Source organism: Mixophyes fleayi, chromosome 6 (genome assembly GCF_038048845.1).
Source record: "Mixophyes fleayi isolate aMixFle1 chromosome 6, aMixFle1.hap1, whole genome shotgun sequence".
Taxonomy (NCBI): Eukaryota; Metazoa; Chordata; class Amphibia; order Anura; family Limnodynastidae; genus Mixophyes; species Mixophyes fleayi.
Genome location: NC_134407.1, coordinates 163,260,948 through 163,272,300, shown reverse-complemented (window position 1 = coordinate 163,272,300; position 11,353 = coordinate 163,260,948).

Sequence of the window (11,353 nt, the reverse complement as noted above, 5' to 3'; positions counted from 1 at the left end):
ACTGCTATTATCTATAATATAGGCTATATAATAAAAGTTGAGATAACTGGCATCGCGCTAAATAGTTATACAAAATGCTGAATAAAATGCTTTATCTGGCTTTTTACCAGTTACCGTAGTACAGTCAGGGGAAGAAATAAACATTGCTGCACAAATGTGGTTAAATGAGATGTCCACCCAAAAGCAAATATTTGATGTTAACCAATTCTCCCTGCAACAAGCACAACAACAGGGGTTTAACGTCTGGGGACCACGACCATTTAGGATATACTCAGCCTCCCAAGAATTTTATATGTCTGACACAAGGTGGGTCAAGAACACTGTGCTGTATCTAATCATTGAAGTTCATAATTTTTCTGCCTCTTGCCAATGGTGAATGATCCTTTATGGAGGCACACAGCATTCACACTATCTGAGATTAATTCTGCATCAGTCTGTAGGGCTCGCACACAAGGGTTAATTTAGTACAGCTGTTGTGCTCATACATGCTGGGGTTAATGGGGTTAATACTGCGTGGCCTGTGGTCTGATACATGCGGCTCCTTCTATGAGTCAAGCCACTCTCAGATTGACACACTTTCTGATCTATTTGATTTCTGGAGGTGGTGGCATGTAGAGTGGGGGAAGTATGTAAGCTCACAAAATAGTAACAATTATCACAGCACATCCGAGCAGAATGCTAACACTCACCCATTCACAAATATATTTTGGTACATAAAATTGTGTGATCTAGTTACAACTTTTCTTTTAATTTCAATTATATCTTTAATTTCTCAGGCATGAAGGTAGAAATATATAAATCAGTATAAAGACATATGCTACATGGTTTCCACATTTGAAAATAATGTCAAGTGACACATTCACTGGCATATAAGTGAATGTGTACTTCATGTAGGCAAAGGACACACCACCTAGCCAACATGACTTCACCATTGGGCATGACCATAATACAATTCTCTTATACTGTATACAGACACAGGACACTACACCTACCCCAACATGACCTGACCACTGTTGATGATCATCATACAATTGTATTATAACTGTAACCAGACAGGGCACACAAGAAGACCTGACCACTGGACATAATCTTAGTACAACTCAATTATACTCTATACAGAAATAGTACACTTCACCTACCCAATATGACCTGATCACTGGACATGATCATTATACAAATATATTACATTATAAACAGGCATAGGACACTACATCTACCCAATACAACCTGACCACTGGACATGATCATAATACAAATATATTACATTATAAACAGGCATAGGACACTACATCTACCCAATACAACCTGACCACTGGACATGATCGTAATACAAATATATTACATTATATACAGACATAGGACACTACATCTACCCAATACGACCTGACCACTGGACATGATCGTAATACAAATATATTACATTATAAACAGGAATAGGACACTACATCTACCCAATACGACCTGACCATTGGACAATTATACAACACTACAGAGGCATAGGAAGCTAAACTCCCAAACATGATGATAATGCAGTTCTATTAAATGCTATAAAGACGCTGGTGGGGAATGGTGTAGGAGGTGCTGGTGTGTGCTCCTCTGCCCGGTAATCCGATTAGCTATCCTGCTGCAGTGTTAGTAACGGCTGACGAGATCTGTTACTGTGGTGGGAACCCCCTGCTACTACCCAGTTCGTGTTGCTAGTCTGGCGGCTGTTGGAGGTGACCAGAATTGAGCGCTGGTGCTGGGGTGTTAGCAACGAGTGTTGTAGTGGACGGCCCGAGAGTTGGAGACAGCTGCTGTCTGTGTCCTCATTGGCTTCTAGCTGTGAGTGCCACTTTCTGTACTGGCTTCCTCGCTGTGTGGCAGATGTTCTGGTACGGATTCCCAACGGCTATCCTGGAGTTGCGTGTGCCAATGGATTGCACACTGACCGCTGTTCCTAAAGCAGATTTTCACTGCTGGTTCCTCTCTGGATGTGACAGCCTCTGCACTTCCTAGGGTGCTCTCCCTCCAAGCTGACGGGATTTGCGCTTGTGACACTCCTCTGGCATTTTATCAGTTTGTGTGGACCCCCATCTGCACAAACTTGTCACACTTGGTATCCAACTAAGGAACTATATCAGTTTGTGTGGACCCCAATACCTCCTCTGGGTTTCTCTCCCCTTTCCCTGTGCCCATTTGCTGATCCAGCATTGAACTGCTATACCTGTTATTCAATCAAGGCACTATAGTAGTACCACAGCTACTGCCATGGGAAAGCACTCTGCTACTACCACTGCTTTTGGCAGGTTGGACAAGTTTGCCACGACAAACTACTCTTCTAACGCAGAGGATGCAAAGCAGTCTGGGTCTCTGGCATCCCAGCCTCCCAGGGATTCAGCCACCCCTGAGGAGTCAACAGTTACCTTGAAGGAAGTTTTGAAAGCTATTGCCACCTCTGAAAAGGTTACAGATAAAACTGGGGAGGTGCAAGTGGACCTCTCCCTGCTGAGGCAAGATTTTCCTAAGATTCAGGAGAGGGTTGCGGAGACTGAGGCCCATATTTCTATCCTGGAAGATAATGCTGCTTCTATGAACTGTCAGACCGCTGGTTTGGAGACGCAGATGGTATAGTTTAAGCAAAAGCGGTTAGATATTGAGGAGTCATCTTAGGTGCAACGACTTTTCTGTGGATGTACATAAGAGCAGAGCCCAATTTATACAGGTGAAACGATGTCTCCATGAATTTCAATTCCCATATGCTATGCTCTTGTCAAACACATTATGTGTCTGTCCTGTTGAATGCCTGTATGGTTCCAATTCAGAGACATATATATATATATATATATATATATATATATATATATATATATATATATATATATATATATATATATATATATGTCTCTGAATTGAAACCATACAGACATTCAACAGGACAGACACAACATTTGGGTTAGTGGTATAATGTGTTTGCCCTAAATCTGATCAAGTCATGCTGAACATCTTAGAAACTGGGGCCGTTTCCTAGCTGTTCTTCAGTGAAAAGAAGATTTTACATAACTGGAAAGCCCCTTCAACGTCTGTCACTGAATTACTTCACTAATGATAAGCTAAGAAAATATATATATCTTGAAAGACCTCTGAAGGTGTCCTGTGGTATCTGGCACCAAAACGGTAGCAGCAGATCCTTTAAGTCCTGTAAGTTGTGAGGAGGGACCTCCATGGCTCTGACTTGTTTTTCCAGCACATCCCACAGATGCTCTATCAGATTGACATCCGTGGAGAAGTCGACACCTTGAATTCTTTGTCATGTTCCTAAAACCATTGTTGATCAATTTCTGCAGTGTGGTAGGTTACATTATATTTTATTAGCTGCCATCAGGGAATACTGTTGCCATGAAGGGGTGTACTTGGTCTACAACAATGTTTAAGTAAGTGGTACATGTCAAAGTAACATCCATATAAATGCCAGGACCCAAGGTTTCCCAAAAGAACATTGCCAAGAGCATCACACTGCCTCTGCCAGTTTCCCATCTTCCCATAGAGCATCCCGATGCCATCTCTTCCCCAGGTAAACAACGCACACACACCCGGCCGTCCACATGCTGTAAAAGAACACATGATTCATCAGATCAGGCCACCTTCTTCCATGGCCCAGTTCTGGCATTCACGTGCCCATTGTAGGTGCTTTCAGCGGTGGACAGGGATCAGCATGGGCATTCACACTGGTCTGCGGCTATAGCAGCAAGCTGTGATGCACTGTGTTCTCTGACCCCTTTCTAACATAAATAAGCCTTGAGCGCCCATGACCTTGTCGCCAGTTCACAGGTTATCCTTCCTTGGATCACTTTTGGTAGGTACTAACCACTGCATATTGGGAACATCCCACAAAACTTGCCGTTTTAGAGATAGTCTGACCCAGTCGTCTGGCCATCACAATTTGGCCTTTATCAAAGCCGCTCAGATCCTTATGCTTGGCCATTGTTCTTGCTTCCAACAAATCAACTTCAAGAACTGACTGTTCACTTGCTGCCTAATATATCCCACCCATTGACATGTACCATTGTAATTGTATCTGTGTGGAGTTTGTATGTTCTCCCTGGGCAGCACAGTGGCCTAGTGGTTAGCACTTCTGCCTTGCAGCACTGGGGTCATGAGTTCGATTCCCGACCATGGCCTTATCTGTGTGGAGTTTGTATGTTCTCCCTGTGTTTGCGTGGGTTTCCTCCAGATGCTCCGGTTTCCTCCCACACTCCAAAAACATACTGGTAGGTTAATTGGCTGCTATCAAAATTGACCCTAGTCTGTGCATCTGTCTGTCTGTCTATGTCTATATCTGTGTGTGAGTATGTGTCTATATTAGGGAATTTAGACTGTAAGCCCCAATGGGGCAGGGACTGATGTGAATGAGTTCTCTGTACAGCGCTGCGTAATTAGTGGCGCTATATAAATAAATGGTGATGATGATGATAATGAGATAATCAATGTTATTCACTTCATTTGTCAGTGGTTTTAATGATGTAGCTGATCGATGTATACAGTCATGGCCAAAAGTTTTCAAAATGACACAAGTATTGGTTTTCACAAAGTTTGCTGCTTCAGTGTTTTAAGACCTTTTTGTCAGATTTTGCTATGGTATACTGCAGTAAAATTACAAGCATTTCATAAGTGTCAAAGGATTTTATTGACAATTACATTAAGTTTATGCAAAGAGTCAATATTTGCAGTGTTGACCCTTCTTTTTGAAGACCTCTGCAATTCGCCCTGGCATGCTGTCAATCAACTTCTAGACCACATAATGACCGCCCATTCTTGCCTAATCAATGCTTGGAGTTTGTCAGAACTTGTGGGTTTTTGTTTGTCCATCTGCCTCTTGAGTATTGCCAACAAGTTCTCAATGGGATTAAGGTCTGGGGAGTTTCCTGGCCATGGACCCAAATTTTTTGATGTTCCCCGAGTCACTTAGTTATCATTTTTGCCTTATGGCAAGGTGCTACATCATGCTGGAAAAGGCATTGTTCGTTACCAAGAATGAAAAAGTAAAACAACTTGAGCGCTCCAAAAAGATGTTAGATAAAATTAAGAATAAAATATGAAAACTTGGTGGTATGTCGCAACCCCCCACAAGGGTGCCAAACCTTGTACAGAACAAAAATAAAAAAACAAATGAGGTGCGCCAAGTTAACAAACCCAAAAAATATATATTCAAAAATAATAACAGTGACAGATGGCAAACTTCGTGATAATTGCATAAATTCATTCCAATACATTAAAAACAAAAATTAGAAATAACCCACATACATGGTTGTAATAATGTATATAACCTCTAAATAGAGGTATAGGACCTCATTTAGAGTCAAACGAAAAGTCTGTTTTAGGCGCAAGTGTCCAAGATGCAGGCGGATTTGGTGCTTTCTGCACATGCATGATAGTGTTTTTTTGTTGGATGCGTCTAAAATGGACTTTGCGTCCGACTCTAAATGAGGTCCATAGTATCCAAATAAAACAAAAAAACATGTAAACAGATATCCTCACTAAAATAGTATATATAACCTCTAAATGGAGGTATACCATCCAAATAACGATGGTAGTCAGTTTTCCGGCTGTGGAAAACCAGACAGTACTTACTCCGACAGGAGGAAACCGAAGAGCTGGTCGCCGACTCACTGAAATGACTGACAGCTTCCAAGGTAGACTTTTGTCATTTGCGGCCCCTGAAAAAGCCGGCAGCACCGCTGCCGGATCACATTGAGTCTCTTCAATGTGACGACACATTGAAGAGACTCAATGTGATCCGACTTGTTCAGGTAATAATTTCAGGAGGCAACGCCTGTACAAGGTACATGGTATTAGAATGTCTTCACCGACGCGTTTCGTCCACTCTCAAGAGACTTTTTCAAAGATGATAAGCTGACACTCATAAAATAGTTGAAAATTTATAATAAAATAAATTGAAAAAATGAAGAATAAAAAAAAATGAAATCTAAAGAATAAAAAAATAAACATAAATATAAATAATAAAAAAAAAAAAAAAAGTGATAATAGAATAGGATGGGGCAAAAAATAATAATATATAACTAGTTATTTATCATTGAACTCTCGGATCTCATTTAAACCTTCTGGTGTCAAAGTCCGCAGTTTAAAAATCCAAAAAATCTCTCTTTCACAAAGGGTTTTAAACCTGTCCTCACCTCGTATTGTGGGTTTTATAGCTTCAATAGTGACCACACTTAAAACAGATGGATTAGCTTGGTGTGTATTATTGAAGTGTCTAGAAACACTATGATTTTCCACTTTATTGATAATGTTTCGTCTGTGTTCCATAAATCTCTTTCGTACACTTCTGGTCGTCCCACAAGGGCACTTCAGTACGTATATAGCAAGTGTTGTACTGCAGTTGTAGAAACCTGATATAGTGAAAATTTCTTGTGAAAAATGAGATATTACTTCTTAATCTCTATTTTCCATATAATGACAGGTAGTACAACGTAGTTTCCCACATTTAAAATTTATTTTTATATTACCCAGAAACCCTGTATTCTGGGATTTTACTTCATTATCTTTTATTAAAGATAATAGGGGGTAACTGATTTTTTAGATTCTTATTCTTTTTAAAAATCACAGTGGGGTGTTCTGGAATTACCGTATTCAGAATAGAATTCTGTTTCAATATATGATAGTTCTTTTTAATTATACATTTTATAGCCATTGATTTCACATTGTATTTTGAAATTAATTTAGGATTACCAACCAGATCTGATTTCTTATTCACTGGTTCATGTTTACTAATCTCTAGAAGTGAATTACGATCAAGATTTTTAGCATATTCATACGCTTCATCTTGGATTTTATATGGGAATCCTTTTTCTTCAAAGGACTTTAACATACCCTCTGCTTGTTTTTCAAAGTTATTTGGACGAGAGCTATTTCTTTTCATCCTACTTAATTGGTTTTTAGGAATATTCTCCAACCATGGTCTATGATATTTGAAATCAATATAGTTATTAGTGTCAACTTGTTTATGATAATGTTCAGTAATAATTATAGGACCCTGTACCGAGAGGGTCACATTCAAGAAATTAAAATACTCAGAACTCCAAGTGTACATGAAAAATAAATTATAATTATTGTGATTGTAAGTGACAAAATCAGAAATTGAATCCTCCGTGCCTTCCCAAATAATAATAAGGTCATCAATATAACGGCCATAGTTCACGAGGCTCGCCCCGTATGGGCCATCCCATATATATTTTTGTTAAAAATGGCCCATATAGATATTGGCATAACTCGGAGTGAACCTCGTGCCCATGGCCGTCCCCGTAATCTGTAAATAATAATCCAAATTGAAAAGAAAATAATTGTGAGCAAGAATATAATTGATAGAATCTATAATAAAGTTTTGCTGTCTCTCCTCCATAGTGCTACCAGAAAGCGTGTCTCCAACAACATCCACACCTTTTTTGTGTGGAAAGTTGGTATAGAGGGCTGAAACATCCATCGTAACAAAATAGAATGTGGATTTCCATGTTATATATTTTATAGTTCTTAATAAGTGTGTAGTATTTTTAATATATGATTTTAAAGAGACAGCAAATTCTTGTAAGTAATAATCAACATAATGCGAAAGATTAGTGCTTAAAGACCCAATACCAGAAACAATGGGGCGCTCTGGAGGTGAAGTGAGGGATCTGTGAATTTTTGGTAGAAAATGAAAAGTAGGTATAACAGGATGTGGAACCCATAAATCATGCCAACACTCTCTGGAGATGATAACCTCGCTCAGGGCCCCATCCAACAACATCTTTAGTTCATCTTGATACTCTTTTGTAGGATTACCATCCATCATCAGATAAAAGATTGTATCGTTTAACTGTCTATAGGCTTCTTTCAAGTAGTCTAAACAACCACAAGACGCTCATTGGCTAAGTATTTTAGTGACCAGTACTGTAGTAAAATTAGAGATTATTTTATTGTCCTATATATTTAGACTTGTCTATCAATGTATAATCCCTACAATCTCTAATATATTGTTAAAAGTAAATGTATGGCTCTTTTAAATTGCTCTGTATTTCTTTTAATTTGCAATAGGCTGATTACTTAAACTTAATATCTTTATTAAATTTCCTCCAGTAATACAATGCTAAAACCACACGATAAAAGTGTAAATACAATCAAACATTCATATAGTTCTCATAAATCTCATGCTTTGTATATATGCACAATGTCCCAATTTGTTTGGTCCCAAAAATTTATCACATGCTATAGCGATCAGCACAGATAAAAAAAAAGGCAAATGATCCAAAGTCTCAATTTGTTGGATAGATGGTAAATATCCCACAGCGTTTCAATTATGTTTCCGAAATTGATAAATCAGGATGATTGATTGGATAAGCGTCTCTCATAAATAATTTTACTTATGGGTAACAGACTCCCATGCATGATATTAAGTAAGTTCCAATCAATATTTAACAGTTGTGAAGAGTTCACTTTGAAGTGTACAATACTTGCGTTTAGCTGATCCTGGATGGGTACCCAGATGTCGGCTCCCGTGGATTGAAACAGAAGGTGTTCGCCTCTAACTGGACTTTCTGTGGGCAGATACATCACTGCAGGTGTGGTCTTGATGCGTTTTGTCTGTGTTTCAGACTTTTTCAAGAGAATGTGATTCATTCAAGTAGTCTGCTGTATCCATTATAACCACTCCTCCCCCTTTTGTCTGCAGATTTTATAACAATATTTGTATCTGACTGAAGATTTTTTATTATTATTATTGTTCATCACCAAACTGTTCTTGGATGTTTGGGAGAAATTGCTCTTGGAGGATGTTTTGGTACCATTCATTATTCATGACTGTGTTCTTAGGCAAAATTGTGAGTGAGCCCACTCCCTTGGCTGAGAAGCAACCTCACACATGAATGGTCTCAGGACTGATGGTAGCACTCACCTTTCCTTCCCTGCACAAGCGTTTTGACACATGCCCCAAACAATCTGAAAGGGGATTCATAAGAGAAAATGACTTTACCCCAGTCCTCAGCAGTCCACTCCCTGTACCTTTTGCAGAATATCTGAAATATTTTTTATTTTTTTTAGGAGGAAGACAAAGTGTTGTATATTAGCAACTTACTTTGAGTAAGTATAAGTAAGTATAATAGGAAGCCACTCTGAGATGATGTTAGCAATACAAAGAAAAAATGAGTCTAAATAGATGTAAAACATAGAATTTCAAAATGAGAGAATAAAAGGTATACCCAAAGTGATTAGTGTTGCTAGTTCAAGAAAGAAATGTTTTCCATTCACCCAACATACAGCACTTAGCCCAAACACCAATCAACATCCAATTTGGCTACAAATGTATGGCCTAATCAGACAGAACTGGCTGCTCGGTTCTGGGGCATAAAGAAGATATCCAACAATATCCAGGCAATGCCTAGCAGACTGCGGTCATAAGCCGTCCACATTTTTGTTTAGTCCAGGCGTTTACTGAGACTGGAGATCTTTCTGCCACCCCTTAGGAAAAGTAGCACATGATTACCAAGGTAAATGACCAGATTGACTTGCAGCTGGCAATCCTATATTAGTAATTAACGCATACAGCATTTGAGGTCAATGTTGTCTAAAATGAGCAAACTGGCAGCTGTATAAGGCAAATTGTTTTAGGCAAGGATAAAATACTAGAAATAATACACTTTTATATTAATATAGGTTGCGGGGAACATTAACACATCTGTATACACAAAGTGTAGCAGAGTGCAAAGTGGTGACAACGAGAAATAATTACTTTCTGAGTGACAATATCCTTTGACACACTTTGCTGAGAATTGCCCCTTTTAAATAAGGATTAAAAAAATGCTTTAATTCACATGTAAGGAAAGGGGTTTTAATAAAGATATGGTCTAATTTGTAACAATTTCTAAGATAGGCACTTTTATGTAATTTAACCGTGACACTATTTTTACACTACTTTAAGTATGTTTCTGGGAGTGAACACACCGCTAGATGAATAAGAGGTATTTGTATTTGTATTTGTAATTCCCCCCAGATATTTATTTTTCTGGCAGCTATAAGGAAGAGAGAATTGCCCTGATTCTATTGCCAAATCCATAGATGTACCAAGGGCACTGGTTCCGTGTGTCAAGGGAATCTCCGCTACATTCTGTGCTGCACAATATAGTAATATACATTTTGTATTTTTACGTGTGGGTGTGTTGTGGGTAGAAACTGGGTCATGCCTAAAAGTTGAGGCGTACGTGTCACACCACAACACTGAACTAGCAGTCCACCTTCTAACAAAGTAAATGCATGTAAAAGGCTATTAAAATAAGAACCATTATACCAAATGACACTATACACATTTGTATTTATTGTGTGCTCTACTTGTTACGTTGCAGTGAATTTGTCAATCTCTTTTTGTTTTATTTCAGTGCCTCTGATGTACATTAATGCAGTTGAAATCTTACATTCCTCTCAATAATAGTACATGTAATGAGAAAGTTTACATATACATTTCCACATACGTTTGGCTTGATCAAATGTATTTGTCTTGGCTTTCATAATCACACTAATTTTAAAAGCATACATAAACGTAATGGGCCTGATTCATTAAGGAAAGCAAAAAAATTAGTAACTTTGCACCTTGGCAAAACCATGTTGCATCGGAGGGGGAGACAAATTTAAAATGTGATGGCAGATTTATAGTTGGGGTAGGGCACGTCCTAGATCAATTTTCAGTTTCAGTGTAAAAATAAAGCTATCGAGTATTTTTGTGTTACATGAAAACACAGCCAGTATTTATCTTATGTGCAAAATAATAAACTAACATGCACCCCTTGTATTGTAACATGGTTTTGTCCAGGAGAAAACTAATTTTTTTGCCTTACTTTCCTTAATGAATCAGGTCCAATGTGGTTTATATGTCATATCACTCGTGTTTTGGCATGCAATAAAAACATTGTGTTCTGTGAGAGAGAACCAAAGTGAGGACTGCTGGTATTGGTGAATACATTTACCCATATTTAAATAATCATTTTGGTCCTGATTCATTAGGGCACGCAAAACTAACGTAAATGGCAGGCTTTTTCTTTTTAAAACGCACGTAATTCGGGCATACACTTGTCTGTATACAAACGTATCTTGTTTAATACGGGTCTAGGTGCGCTCTGCTTTGACAGACAAAATACACTGCAGGATACATCCAATACAAATGTAGAATATATAGTCCCAAATGAACACAAGAAAAAAAAAATAATATTAAAAAAACATCATAAACAGGTATAAAATACATAATTTATCTTGATACTATTAATGTCTACTGTACATAATATATATATATATATATATATATATATATATATATATATATATATATATATAT